The sequence below is a fragment of the Erinaceus europaeus genome, chromosome 10 (genome assembly GCF_950295315.1).
Source record: "Erinaceus europaeus chromosome 10, mEriEur2.1, whole genome shotgun sequence".
NCBI lineage: Eukaryota > Metazoa > Chordata > Mammalia > Eulipotyphla > Erinaceidae > Erinaceus > Erinaceus europaeus.
Window position 1 is genome coordinate 74,982,316 of NC_080171.1, and position 14,992 is coordinate 74,997,307.

At 40.2% G+C, this 14,992-nt stretch overlaps 1 long non-coding RNA gene across 6 annotated transcripts in view; it reads right to left on the bottom strand.

Moving 5' to 3' along the window:
• LOC132540892 (uncharacterized) overlaps window positions 1-14,992 on the bottom strand; it is a 232,854-nt gene that overhangs the window by 177,847 nt on the left and 40,015 nt on the right. For all 6 annotated transcript variants that reach the window (XR_009552046.1, XR_009552043.1, XR_009552047.1 and 3 more), the window contains exon 2: window positions 11,667-11,804. This is a non-coding gene — a long non-coding RNA (uncharacterized LOC132540892). The remainder of the gene's footprint in view (window positions 1-11,666; window positions 11,805-14,992) is intronic.

Below are 14,992 nucleotides of genomic sequence, written 5' to 3' on the forward strand. Positions count from 1 at the left end.
CAATCTTCCCCCTCCTTCCAGCATAAGCAGGGCTTTTTACTGCTGTCATCCAAGTGGGCCCTGGTCAATGGCCTTAGAATTGTTTGTTGTATTCCTCTTATCCTATGGTTTTGTCAGTGTGTCCTTTTTATAAATAAAAAGTATTTTAAGAGAAGTAAAAAAAAAAAAAAAAAAAAAGAATCTGCTCCTTAGGCTCAGGAGTCTGCTGATAACCCAAACAAGTAGTACTCTCTGTACACACAAAAGAAAAAATCACCTGTGAAGCTTGTTGCTATGAGTTACTATGGGAAGATTGATAACTATCACAGATTAAAGCACAAGCTCACTCCCCAGTGCCCAGAGGCCCCAATATTCAGTCATCCCAAGGCAGGACCATACCTGGTGCATTGAAGGAGGCACATCGAGGCCAGTGCAGGTGATTCAGAGACATCAAGGGCAGCCTGGCATTAGCTAGGGCCTTGCAGCTTCCAAATACAAGAGTATGTGAATTGCATTCCCTCCCAGGGAGCAATGGGCCATGGTCAGAACAGAGACTTAAGGACGAGTGTATCTGTGCTCTAGCGGGGATGATGCTGGCTGCTGTGCTGAGAAAAGACCAGCAAACAAGATCAGAAGCAGGAAAATATTACTAGGAAACCAAGGTGGGGGGCCACGTGGTGGTGCACCTGGTTCAGTGCACATGTTACAATATGCAAGGACCCAGGTTCAAGCCCCTGGTTCCCACCTGCAGAGGGGAAGCTTCATGAGTGATGAAGCAGAACTGTGTGTCTCTCTGTCTCTCTCTCTAGCTGCCCTTTCTTGATTTCTCTGTCACTACCTAATAAATATTAAATATAACAAAATTTTAAAGAATAAAAAAAAAGAAACCAAGGTGGTGCCTAAGTGAAGATAATGAAAAGCACAGGCTAGTGTGACAGCAGTGGAGGTAAGAAGGTGAAACTGGAACCACTAGGATTCACTAAAAGATTCAATGTGGAAGTGAGATATCACCCACGGTAGTGTCACACAGCACATATTGATCTGGGATCACTAAACTGTTATAGCAGATCTTATATATGACCTCAATGTCATTTTGTTAAAATGTTGATGAGAAGCAAATGTCAGTCCACAATGTAGGAAAAGACATTATCTGAGCATCTGATTTTTTGGTATGTGATTTGGTTAAAAGTTCTGGTTACAGGACACAGCTCACTTGGATAGTGTGCTGTTTTGCCATATTCTCAAGCCAGATCTGAGCTTGGCCTCCATTGCACCACACTGAAAGAAGCTTTGATACTATAGCCTCTCCCCCTTCTTTCTCTCTACCTCTGCTTCTTAATTAATAACAATTAATAAACAAATAATTTTAAAAGGTTACAGTTACCAAGAACCTATCAATGGAATTAACTGAGGACTTATTATATGGTGAAAGCAAGCACAAGAGTAATACCACTTCCTTCAACTTAGGCTGGGTGTTTTTTCTCATGAACCTTATGTCACAATAACCTCATGGGAGGAGATGATGATATTTGAACACTTATTGTGTTACAGAAAGGTATTGTCCTTAACAACACAGCCCTGCACCACCGCCAGCCAGCAAGAGAAGATCAGACCTCAAAGGTGTAATACAGCAAGAAAAGGGATTTGTCAGCCAGGCAGTTTCTCAGACATGGACACATGAATAAACAGAAAATTATGGGAGGCAGAAACTGCCTGCACCTTTCCAAACACAATCCAGAGGATGAGGGAATCTTTGCCAAGTGATGTCAATTATGATGGGACCATTGGCAAGGGCATCTCTATTTTTGGGATTGTTCCTGGGAATTACAGCCAGCTGACATCAAACAGGCTAGACTTTTGGCAAGATAAGCCTCAGTGTGGAGATGGATGTTGATTGCTTGGTAAGCTTTGTAGGCAGTAAAAAGGGAAATCTGACCACTGGGATCACAGTAGGCCAGCACATGGCTATTAACAGGGAGAGAAGGCACCAAACTCAAACAGGTGGACGAATCAGTAAAGCAGTGTGCCTTGACCAGGTGAAAGGACTTTGGTCAGTTATAACTTTTCTCTTCTGTGGGCTCCCAACCTGCATTATCATCTTTGAATTAAAGGGCAGTCAGGCCTGTCATAAAGAAACATGCTTGGATAGAGAAGCTCTGTGATAAATTTTTTCAGCCTTGGTGCCAGGTAGTGGTGAGCCTGATGGATTGTTCTCAACAACTAAAACATTAACACTAAATTTTATTTAGCACTTGAATAACTCAGCTTAAAAGAAAAATGGTCTTTGAAGACTGTATCCAATGGACTGGCCCTCAAAAACACTTATTAGGAATTGCATGAGACTGATCAGGTTCTGGAAAACAAACCACATAAATGGGTGTTTCACATAACTGATGGGCCTACAGACATGCCAATATTTTAAGCACACTGATGAAAAATAATCCAGAATTGAATGAACTCTAGAGCTTAGAATTTCCTTTGAGAAATCATGGTGATAGTCTTTTTTGAGTTTGAGTATATTCCTGATATAAATGGCTGAAGATTTGGCAGGGAACAAAGTGGAGGAGCAAACAGAAAATGTATATGCTAGAACTTGTCTTCTGGGACACAGTTAAGATGGTATTTTTAGATGTTTGGGAACTTAGGAGTATTAGGGGCTTGAGTGGGCTGTTGTTAATAAAACCCCTGGAGTGATAAAGGCAATTAGTATGCAGATCATGTCAAACATGGTTACTGTGGCTGGATAGCAAGATAACTGTAAGATGACTATTTTCAGAGTAAATATGTGACTTGTGACCAGCAATAGCATTATTTTCCTCTTAGGTAGGAAAAGCTGGAAGCTTGCAAGGAGTCCCCTAGGCTGATCTGTGATGGTTTTTAGCAGATGGTTTAACAATGAGCAAATAGAATGCTTAGCAGAATGGGGTCAGGAATACCTGAGGAGGAACTGGCCCAGGAAATACAACTTTTAAGATTTTATCAATTGCTAATTAAGGTTCTGAAGTGGGGGAGAAAATGTACTTTGCAAGTACTGACGTTACTTCACGTACATAGTTTGCCCTGTATGTTTTATGAGGGCCCCAGGATTTGAGAGAGGAAAGGAAATAGAGCTTAGTTAAAATGCAAATAAAGAAGACCATTTACTTGTTACAACTTCCACCTTGGGAGCAGAGCCAAGCACCTCATGTGGGTAATGTGTATAATGAATACAAATATTCTATGGGCCAGGTGCCAGAGCTGGAGGAGTGACAACTGAAAATTGAAAGAGCAAGGAAACAAATGCTATTTCCCTCTCTTGTCTGAGCTATAAGCACAAGGCCTTATGGGGAGATGTGGTTAGTGACTACTATGCACTCCCCAGCAAATGTTATAACCTATATGAACAGAGTAGCTTTGATGTCAGTAGAGCAGCTAGACAAATGATTGTAGAAAATAACTACATTTGCAAGAGTTTAGCAAGCATTTTCACTTAAATTATTACAGTAGCCTCCTATGAGACTGTATTATTCTAACTAATCTATAGGTAGAGAAGGAGAACACTCAAGAAGTTAAATTCTTTTTTTTTTTTTTGAAGTGAGGTATGGGTTACTTTACTCACAGAAAGCAAAAAGACATAATAGCTATATAGTAAAAGAATTGGGGAAAATATTGCATGACACTTGAAAATAAACTTAACAAAACAGGAAAGTATATATCCATATATAATAAATTCACAAAATACATGTCATAGAAAATTTGATTGCTATAAATTTGTTCAGATTGGTTATCTTTCTTTTTAAACTCAGTATCAAATTTTCAGACATATACAGATTGTCAGAAAAATCACCATGCATTTTTGCATAGAAAACCAGAAAAATGCATCATGACTTTTTTTTATTTATAAAAAAGGAAATATTGACAAAACCATAAGATAAGAGAGGCACAACTCCACACAATGCAGAGGTCACATAGGCTCCTAAGCTAAATATGGGCCCCAGATCACATGAAATCTATGGGGTTTACAATCAACAATATTTTATACACCTTTCCAATATTTGGGAGCTACTCCCTTCCCTGATACAGCTTTCTGGCCTTTTTTTCCAGCCATGAAATCATCTCCCCAGACAATAACTTGGATCCACCTGCATATCAGATTTCAGGCTCGGGGAACAAGAAAAACTAGTATAGTCATAGGCCTTTTGGAATATAACTAAAATATGCCTACTAGCTTTCTACAAAATGGAGGACACCCCAACTCTTCATCTGCACTACTCCAGCCTTTAGGTTCATGATTAGTCAACAACTTGTTTGGCTTTATATGTTAACTCTCTTTTCAGCCACCAGGTTCCAGATGCTAGTATGATACCAACCAGACTTCCCTGGACAGATGACCCCACCAATATGTCCAGGAACCCTGCTTCCCCAGAGCCCCGCCCCACTAGGGAAAGAGAAAGGTGGGCTGGTAGTATGGATCAACCTGTCAACACCCATGTTTAGTGGGGAAGCAATTACAGAAGCCAGACCTTCCACCTTCTGCACCCCATAATGACCTTGGGTCCATACTCCCAGACGGATCATGAATAGGAAAGCTATCAGGGGAGGGGATGGGATAAGGAATTCTGATGGTGGGAATTGTGTGGAGCTGTACCCCTCTTATGCTACGGTTTTGTCAAGAAGTTAAATTCTTTGTCCAAAATCAGTCACCAAGGATAAAAGGAAGGCTCTAACTCAGATCTGATTCTGATTTTCTTTTCTTTTTTTCTTTAGATGATATATATTTTTTGCAGCTTTATGAGAAAGAGACAGGGAATTCCAGAACATCAATCTGACACATGGAATGCCAGGGATTGAACTCAGGTCCTGAAAGTAAAGAAACACTTTATAAATATGGAAAACTAAGAAATGTTGGTAAATACAGAAACCAATCCATATTTATCTGTTATATACTCCAATTCATTTTTTCCTTTTTAAAAGTCATTAATATGGGGACAGGACAGTGGTGCACTCAGTAGAGAACACACATTACCATGCACAAGGAATTGGGTTCAAGTCCCCATCTACAAGAGGAAAACTTCATAAGTGAGGAAGCAGTGTTGCAGGTTTCTCTCTTTTTCTCACCATGTCTCCCTCCCCACTCTCAATTTCTCTCTGTCCTATCAAACAAAAGAAAGAAAAATATTTTTAATGGTCACTGGGAGCAGTGGATTTGATGTGCAGGTACTGAATCCCAGTGATAATCTGGGTGGTAATTAAAAAAATCATTGGTATGAAAGACCTCAGGGTAAGAGCTGTTTAAGAGATACACACATAGGCTTCTGCTTGTACTAATGGTAGACCACAAGATTTCAAGCACTCCTCTTGTAGCAGAAGTAAGACACATCCACACATGCTCACATATGCATCTGTCTGTCCACAAATACATACTCAGCTTGGCACTTAGGAGAGGTAATACAATCGTAAAGAGCCAGTGTTGGGATTTTTCCACTGGAAGCATTTTCCAGTTTGAAAGGGGATAGCCAAAAGGCTAAGCATCACTTTGAACAATCTCCTAAGAGTTGAGTCACCTCTCTTGCTGTTGGGTGCTTGATGAGAGAACCTAGGTTACCCTAACAGGGTAAACGAGAAATGCATGGGCTCTTGTGATAACATCAGCTTAGCTTTGAATCAAAATCATCCCTGAATTGGATCAAGGGGATTCCAGATGGATGAGTTGCCCTCCATGGAGAAGCATAAAGCATCCATAACTCTCCTCTGTGGCCAGGAATTAGCCTAGACCCTAAGTTATTGTTACAAATTATCTTTTTAATGTAATTTTGAAAGAATGCAAGAATGATAGCAAGCTGGATGTCTTCATGTATATGTGGAATCTACAGAATTGAAACAGATGAACTTGTCCACCTCCAAAACAGAAGGAAATAGACTGCCTCTAAGATTTTGTGACAACTATGGTACTTTTGTTGGGAGGGTGAGGGCACAGAATTTTGGTGGTGGGTGTCATGTGGAACTAGACCCTGTTATTTTACAATCCTGTAACCCACTACTAAATCACTAAGACACAGAAGAACTAAGAGACAACAGAGAAAGAAAGTCTGACAGTGAATCCTGACACTAGGCTGAGCAGACATTAACTTTGAGATAAATATGATTGATAACTATTTATAATTGTTGAAGCCTAGGTAGGGGAGTGGATTCCTGTGGGTTCAGATACTTTTTTCCTTGACTTTTGTCTATTTGGAGAATTTTTCATAATAAAGAGAAAAACCTAAGAACTTATCCCCAATCCCAGGAGAATCTTAGTTGACTCTTCAATACTATCGTGTCAAGAACACTCTGAACACCACTGCTGTGGTCTAGGGAAACATGATATCATCTTCTACTATTAAAGTTATAATGTCATTAATAGGACTGAAGGGGAGCATGCAGAAACAAAACTAGGCTTACTCTTGAAGAAATGATGGCTAAGAATTTCTTAAATCACCATCAAGCCCATTTCAAAACTCAAAATTCAATAAATTATAGACTCAACAAGTCCTGTGAACTTTAAGGAGGAAAAATAAAGAAATTCCCATCTAGTAGCTGGAAAGATAGCTCAACTGGTAGAGCATGGGACTCTCATGCTTCAGGCTCATGGTTCAAGTCCTAGCATTGCATGTGCCAGGGTGTTGTGCTATTTTCTGCCTGTTTGCAAAACTCATATATAATAGATTTGAAAACTGTAATTCCTATGTAGACAAAATATAGTAAAACTGTTAAAACAGAAGTACAAAGAGGAGAAATTTTTGATGCCACCAGAAATAAAATTGTTGCCAAATAAGCAATAAGAATAGGAGTCATCTTTACAAAACAACCAGGAAAGGCAAATGCCAATGACATTATTTCTTCTAAGTGGTTGCCATTTGGGAGAAGCAGCAACTGGAAAGAAACATGAGGGCAGGCTAATGTAGGCCATCAATATACCTAGGGTGCTTATGGATATTCACTACATGATATACAATGAGCACTTATGCATATGCTTATTCATGTATCTATTGATATTTCTTGGGCACTGCCTTTGTGATCTTGTAAATGTTCATAATATGTTTAAAAAGTAGATCATGACAGAAAGAATTCTACTGATGACATGACCATACAATGATTCTTATACTGCACTAGATCCCTTTAAAAGTAAATAGTCATAGATCCCTCTCTCCACTGTCACTGGTCACCTCCATCAGGAACAACATAATGGAGCCTTTTGTGGGCCCCCATAGAGCCTTGCCCTCAACATGGATCAACAATGGTAGAGACTGTTCCATCCTCCGAAGGGAGGTTGGATAATATACTCTACCTACCACCTGAGGAAGATGTGTCCTGAAATTGGTACAATCTGGAATGTTCCTACTCATGACCACAGAATATGAGCTTGGACCTATAGACTTCTAGGCTGAATATGGGCCCCAGATCAAATCAATGTTAGTTAAAATTAACTAATCTTGTTATTTGGGATCTTTATGGGGTACAGAAGGTGAAAGGTCTGGCTTCTCTAATTGCTTCTCCTCTAGACATGGACATTGGCAGGTCGATCCATACTCCCAGCAAGTTTCTATCTTTCCCTAGTGGGGTAGGGCTCTGGAGAGGTGGAGTTACAGGGAACAGTGGTGAGGCTATCTGCCTAGGGAAGTCAGGTTGGTGTCAGGTAGCATATGAAACTTGGTGACTAAAAAGCACTAAGATATAAAGCAGAACAAATAATTTAATAATCAGAAACCTAAAGATAAGACTATAGCAGATGAGATTTGGGGTCTTTATATTGAAACAAGCTAGAAAGTCTATTTCAGGTATTTTCCAAGAGGCCCATGACTTTACTAATTTTTGCCTGAGCCCAATAGCAAACATGCAGGTATGGTCTTGTATAGTACAATAAATCCTAACCATGGGATTTTCAAAGTAAATGAAGTTCCCAAGTAACTTGGTTATAACAATAATTATCTATTGTCTTAAACTCTGAAACAGCAAGGAACCTCCCTCATTCTGAGTTAAACCCATATATCTCCCAGTTATGGAACTTCTGGGGTTTTTCTCATTTTCCTTCACACTTCTCTTGATCCATACCATTTAATACTGCATCTGCTGATCTCAACCAAATCAAGACAAACAGTGCTACCTTGGCATGTTTCATTTCAAACTGTGTCCAGAGATGCCAGTCCTGTGATATCAACCCTCCAGATCCAATACTCTGATGAGACCTTTCCTAGCTCACTGGACTTCTTAGTTCCATTTTAGGTGGTGCACTTCCTCACACAATCACAGAACCTAGATATAGATCAGGGCCCATGATATAAGGTATATATTTTCCCCTAACTTATGCATCCATAAGTTAGGGGAAAATATATACCTTAAAGTAAAAGTGTGCAATCATCTACAATGACTCAATAAGTGCAGCAAGCAAATGGAAAGACCTAAAAAGACACCATTAGGTACTTAATCAAATATTTTCTACTTAGACCTAGATACCCTACTCACCTAATCCTATTTCACTTCCCTCAATCACTCTAAGTCTAGTTGTGTCAGATAAAGTAAGGACTATAAAAGCTGCATGGGGAGGTAGCTCAGTGGGTTAAGTGCACTTGGAGATGAAGCGCAAGGACCTGCTTAAGGATGGGTTGGAGCTCCCAGCTCTCCACCTGCAGGGGGTGAGGGGTCACTTCACAAACTGTGAAGCAGGTCTGCACCTTCCTCTCTCAATTTCCGTCTGTCCTATCCAACAGCAATAACAATAAAAAAATTAGCAACAAGGGCAACAAAAATGGGGAAAATGGCTTCCAGGAGCAGTGGATTTACAGTGCAGGCATAGAGCCCCAGCGATAACCCTGGAAGCAAAAAAAAAAAAAAAATTAAAATTAAAAATTATTATTTTAAAAAGCTGGATAAGGGCAAGAGACCATCACTTTTTAATGATGGTCCTTTTTGGTCATTACTAGGCCACCCATCATCATTAGGCCCTAGTCAGGGAATCCTTGGATTTCCATATAGATATGATGGTCTAGATCCCTCTCTCTGCCATCACTGGTCATCTCCATCAGGAACAACATCATAAACTCTCTTGGGATTCTACAGGACATAGCCCTCAATGTAAAACAATGGTAGAAACTGCCTCCACTCTCTGGAAGGAGGCTGGGTCAAAATAAAAATACTCTGCCACCGAGGAAGACTGGTCCTGAAATGAGTGCAGCCTAGAATGTTCCTAGCTGTGACCATGGAATGCAAACTCAGATTGAGAGGGATACAGAGGTTACACGGGCTCCTGTGATAAATATGAATAGACATGAGGCCAAGGCCAGATCAATGGGGTTTATAGTTAACAGTATTTATATACTTTTCCCATATTTGCGAGCTACTCTCTGCCTTGCTCTAGCTTTCTAGCCCTGTTCTCAACTCTGACACCATCTTCCCAAACAATATTTTTAGCCTTTAGTTTTTAAATAATTTAGTTATTTATTGTATAGAGACAGAGAAGTTGAGAGGGAAAGGGGGGATAGAGAGGGAGAGAGACAAAGTGATACCTATAGATCTGCTTCACCCTGAAGGTGGAGAGCAGAGGCTTGAAGCCAAGTCCTTGCACATCATAACAAGAATGCTCAACCAGGTACACTACCATTCCCTCCCCCAATATTTAATTATAGAAAACTCACTGTTCTTTTTATTATTTCTTTGTCAAATTTTAAATAACAAAATTTAATAAGCAAAGGAGAACAACTAGCTCTTCAGACCCCATTATTAAATGCACTCTCTTAGACAGTAGACATTCCATTCACCTGCAACAAAACTCATGTTTCAACACCATCAAAGCGATGGAAATGGAGCAATGCCATTCTCTCTGTGGCCGTGAGGCTGCATTCATGCTGCTTGTCATACTCCCCAGGGAAGCATGAAAATAGAAAGAGAAGCTAATTGCACATAGTAAGAGTTTTAATCGATGAGCACCTGACCATTACAGCAATTTCCACTTTTAGAAGCATCCCAGCTGACAATGTTATAGAGTAGCATAACTGGAAAGAGTGGAACTAATTGGAGCAATTAATTAAACAATTAATTAAAACATACAATTAGCTTCCACAGTAGAGAGCTTTTCTCTTCCTCCTCCTCCTCCTCCTTCTTCTTTTCATTCTTCACTTCTTATCCTCATCGCTTAAGGGTTGTGAGACTTTCTTAAGTCTTAACACACTGGGGGCTGTTTGTGCTGATAATTAACAAGGAGTAAAAGAAATGGAGAGCTCTCAGTCTGATCAGAGGATGCAGTCTGGCTGGTTTCCTCCATGGTGAGTCAAGCATACAGCACAAGGCAGAATCAAAAATGAGAACACAGGGTGGCGTCCAAGTGACAGAGCCCCCAACAGAGAAATCTAATTATCGTTTCAGTTCCTCTGTCTGTAAGGAAGTAAAATCATCTTTATTTATTTATCTGTGTCTCCCTATAAATATATTATAGAAAGAAAAAAGCAGAAAGTACATAGTAAAGGGTAGCTTGGCCTGAGGTTGAGGAGTTTCAAAGTTTGGAAACTGGTTTCTAGAAGGAAATTTGATTTACTTCCTCTTTCTTTCTTTCTCTCTTTCTCTCTTTCTTTCTTCCTTTCTTTCTTTCTTTCTTTCTTTCTTTCTTTCTTTCTTTCTATCTCTCTTTCTCTCTTTCTCTTTTCTCTTGCTACTTCTGACCTAGAAGTAGTAGACCTCTGGAAAAGCATGAAAAGCTGAGAGCTCACATTATGGACTGGCAAGATAGCTCAAAGTTAAAGCATAAGATTTGTCTGACTGAAATCTTTAGAGACCACAGGTTCAAACCCTAGCACCACCATATGCCAGAGCTGAGTGGTAATTTGGTTTTCACTTTTATTCTTTCCCTCATCTTCTATCACTCATAAAAATAAACAGAAAATATTGGGGAGGAGAAGATCCAAAAGGATGACTGTCTAGAGGATCCGTGATTACTAAACTAAGACACTAAAACCTGCAACTGAATGAAATACAAGAACCAACAAATATAAAAATAATACTTGAGACACAGAAAGTCCAAAGGGAAAGGTAGGAAAAAATTAACAACTTTGTTATAAAAAAAAAAAAAAAGAAAGAAAGCACGTGGCGCAAAGCGCAGGGACTGGCGTAAGGATCCCGGTTGGAGCCCCGGCTCCCCACCTGCAGGGGAGTTGCTGAGTCGCTTCACGGGTGGTGAAGCAGGTCTGCAGGTGTCTATCTTTCTCTCCCCTCTCTCTCTGTCTTCCCCTCCTCTCTCCATTTCTCTCTGTCCTATCCAACAACAAAGCAATGTCAACAATGGCAATAATAACCGCAACGAGGCTGCAACAACTAGGGCAACAAAAAGGGGGGAAGATGGCCTCCAGGAGCGGTGGATTCATGGTGCAGGCACCGAGCCCAGCAATAACCCTGGAGGAAAAAAAAAAAAAGAAAAAAGAAAAAACAGACCCAGCTCTTATGTGGAAGCATGCAGAAAATAAAGGGGAAAGAAATAAAATGCAAAGGCCAACATAAAATTCCTCCTATATTATTTGTCATCCATATATCAGAGTGAATCTTGTGTCCACAGAAGGAAATGGATAAAGTGAAAAAGTGAACTGACAGAAAAGCTCATTAGTAAGAGCCTTCTCTGGAAAGGTCACTACAGGATCAGTTGTTAGCCATCACTGCCACTATGTCACCCCTCTACAAAAGCCTACCTTTGACATCTTGTCCTGGACAGTCTTCTAGGGAGTAGCATTTTATAGAGAGGCTCTCTTCTTCCCATGATCCATCTTTGTTTCAATCATATGGTGCTGGAACCATGGTGACTATGTAAACATGAATCTTGGTAGGATCTGTGGAAAGATTGTTCTTATAGCTGTGATCATAAAAATAGATGTCACATATAAAAAAAATGTAGCTAAATGAAACTAAATGCTGGTTCTTTCAAAGAGTAAACAAAATTGTCAAACCCTCAGCCAGACTCACAAAACAAATAAAAGGGATATGATTGTAAAGGAAAGAGGAGATACCACAACAGACACCAAAAAAAATCCAACATATCATGTGAGGCTTCTACGAACAAATATATGTCACAAAGCTAGAGAACCTGGAATAAATGGACAAGTTTCTAGATACATACAAACTTCCAAAATTAGACAACGAGGAACTAGAAAATATGAACACACCAATCATAGTCAAAGAAATTGGAACAGTTATCAAAAAACTTCCCAAGAATAAAATCCTGGACCAGATGGTTTTACAAATGAATTCTACAAAACCTTCAAGGAAGAGTTAATACCTCTACTTTTAAAACTCTTCCAAAAGATTGAAGACATAAGAATAGTCCCTTCCAGCTTCTAAGAAGCCAAAATTATTCTGATACCAAAAGCAGACATGGATACAACAAAAAATAAAAACTACAGATGAATATCGCTAAAGAACATAGATGCCAAAATATTGAATAAAATTCTAGCCAACCAAATACAGCAATATATTAAAAAGACTGCAGCTTCCTGGGACAGTGGGGGATGGGAGTGGGTGGGAGGGATGGGTCACAGTCTTTTGGTGGTGGGAATGGTGTTTATGTACACTCCTAGTAAAATGTAGTCATATAAATCACTAGTTAATTAATACGAGAGGGGGAAAATCAATTGTATGTCTCGAAGTTTTTCAAAACACAAACTGAATCTTTTCAATATATAGGCTGTGTAATTGATATGCAGACTCTCTCAAAAGCCTAGACCAAGTAGATCAGAAGCAACCAATAGCACAGCTATATACAAGATACTGGGTACTGTACAGCAAACCCTAACAAAAGGACTTTTCAAAGTTAACCCAATTACCAAATAATGTGATGATAACATTAACTATCGATTGTCTTTTTGAACCCTAAGACAGCAGGAACCTCACATCTCCACTATAGAGCCCCTACTTCCCCCAGTCCTGGAACCCTTGGATAGGGCCCACTTTCCCATATGCCTCTCCCAATCCATATCAAATAATATTGCATCTGCCGATCACAACCTAACCAACACAACGATTGCCACTTCAACATGCTTCACTTCAGACTGTGTCCAGAGACTTCACGTGTGGAATGACAACCCTTCAGCTTCATTACTCGGGTGAGATCTTTCCTTTCATAGTATACTCTAATTTCATCACAGGTGGTTCACTTTCTAACAAAGTCCCAAAACCTAGATATACACCAGTTTCTGTGAGAGAGAGCATATGTTCACACGTATCCGTAAACTACTGCATAATATATACCTGAAAGCAGAAGTACACTAGAGTTTGCAGTGAGTACCCCCCTAACACTTCCTCTCCACTATTCCAAGCTTTGAGTCCATGATTGCTCAACAATTTGTTTGGCTTCGTATGTTAACTCTCTTTTCAGTCACCAGGTTCCAGATGTCATCAGGATGCCGGCCAGGCTTCCCTAGACTGAAGACCCCACCAATGTGTCCTGGAGCTCCGCTTCCCCAGAGCCCCACCCTACTAGGGAAAGAGAGAGGCATACTGGGAATATGGACCGACCAGTCAACACCCATGTTCAGCGGGGAAGCAATTACAGAAGCCAGACTTTCTACCTTCTGCAACCCACAAGGACCCTGGGTCCATGCTCCCAGAGGGATAAAGAATGGGAAAGCTATCAGGGGAGGGGGTGGGAAATGGAGATTGGGTGGTGGGAATTGTGTGGAGTTGTACCCCTCCTACCCTATGGTTTTGTTAATTAATCCTTTCTTAAATAAAAAATTTTAAAAAAGTTTTAAAAAAGATGGTTCATTATGACAAAGTGGGGTTTATCCCAGGGATGCAAGGTTGGTTTAATATATGTCAATCAATCAATGTGATCCACCACATCTATAAAACCAAATAAAAAACCACAGTTATATCAACATATACAGAGAAAGCCTTTGACAAAATGCAACATCCCTTTATGATCAAAATACTACAAAAAATGGAAATAGATGGAGTCTCTATATAGCAAACCCACAGCCAACATCATACTCAGTGGTGAAAAACTGGAAGCATTTCCTCTCATATTAGGTACTAATTAGGGCTGCCCACTATCACCATTACTATTCAACATAGTATAAGAAGTTCTTAGGGGGGCGGAGTCAAGATGGTGACTTGGAGGCAGCTGCTGCTGTGAGCTCCAACAAGCAGTAGCTTGTGACCTAGGATTGGCTGGATAGGGTAGGATACTGAGCCATCAGCAGGAGGGTGAATAAGGGGTCCTAAGTGTGACACCAAGGAAGAGTCTTATAGCTCACTTGGGTTAGAAAATGGAGGAAAAAGAAAGAAAATCTTTTGATTATTTCTGAAGCTCATCCCTCCCCTCCACCACAGAACCAGACCCCAGGGTCTGGACAGCCACTTCTAGCAGTCTTCCTGCTGAGCTATTTTCTTTACCAAAATTCCAATCCTTTTCCTTTTTGATTTCCCTCTCTGTTTTTTCTATGTGGCTGGAACTCTGAGTGACAAAATATGTGACCAATCAGAGCCTCACCCCTGCCTGGGAAAGACTACCTGGAGGTTTTTTGTTTTAATATTTCTTAAAATTGGTTGTCTTTGTTCAGGCTGCCTGAGACAATCCAGAACTGTCCAAGCTGCAGACTGACTGTTAGGGCTTTTTTACTCCATTCTATCATTACTATTATATATACGTGCGTCCCTTTCCCCCCTCCCCCTCTTACTTCAGGTTGACCAAAATTAACTGTTATTGTTTTCTCCATTGTTAGGTGTCCTATCCATTGTTAAAATAACTTGTTTCACTCTACATCACAGTTACAATGAAAAGAAGCAAAGAAGGGAGTCAGGTGGTAGCGCAGTGGGTTAAGTACAGGTGGTGCTAAACGCAAGGACTGGCGTGAGGATCCCGGTTCGATCCCCCAGCTCCCCACCTGCAGGGGAGTCACTTCACTGGCAGTGAAGCAGGTCTGCAGGTGTCTATCTTTCTATCCCCTTCTCTGTCTTCCCCTCCTCTCTCCATTTCTCTCTGTCCTATGCAACAAAGACAACAATAATAACTACAACAATA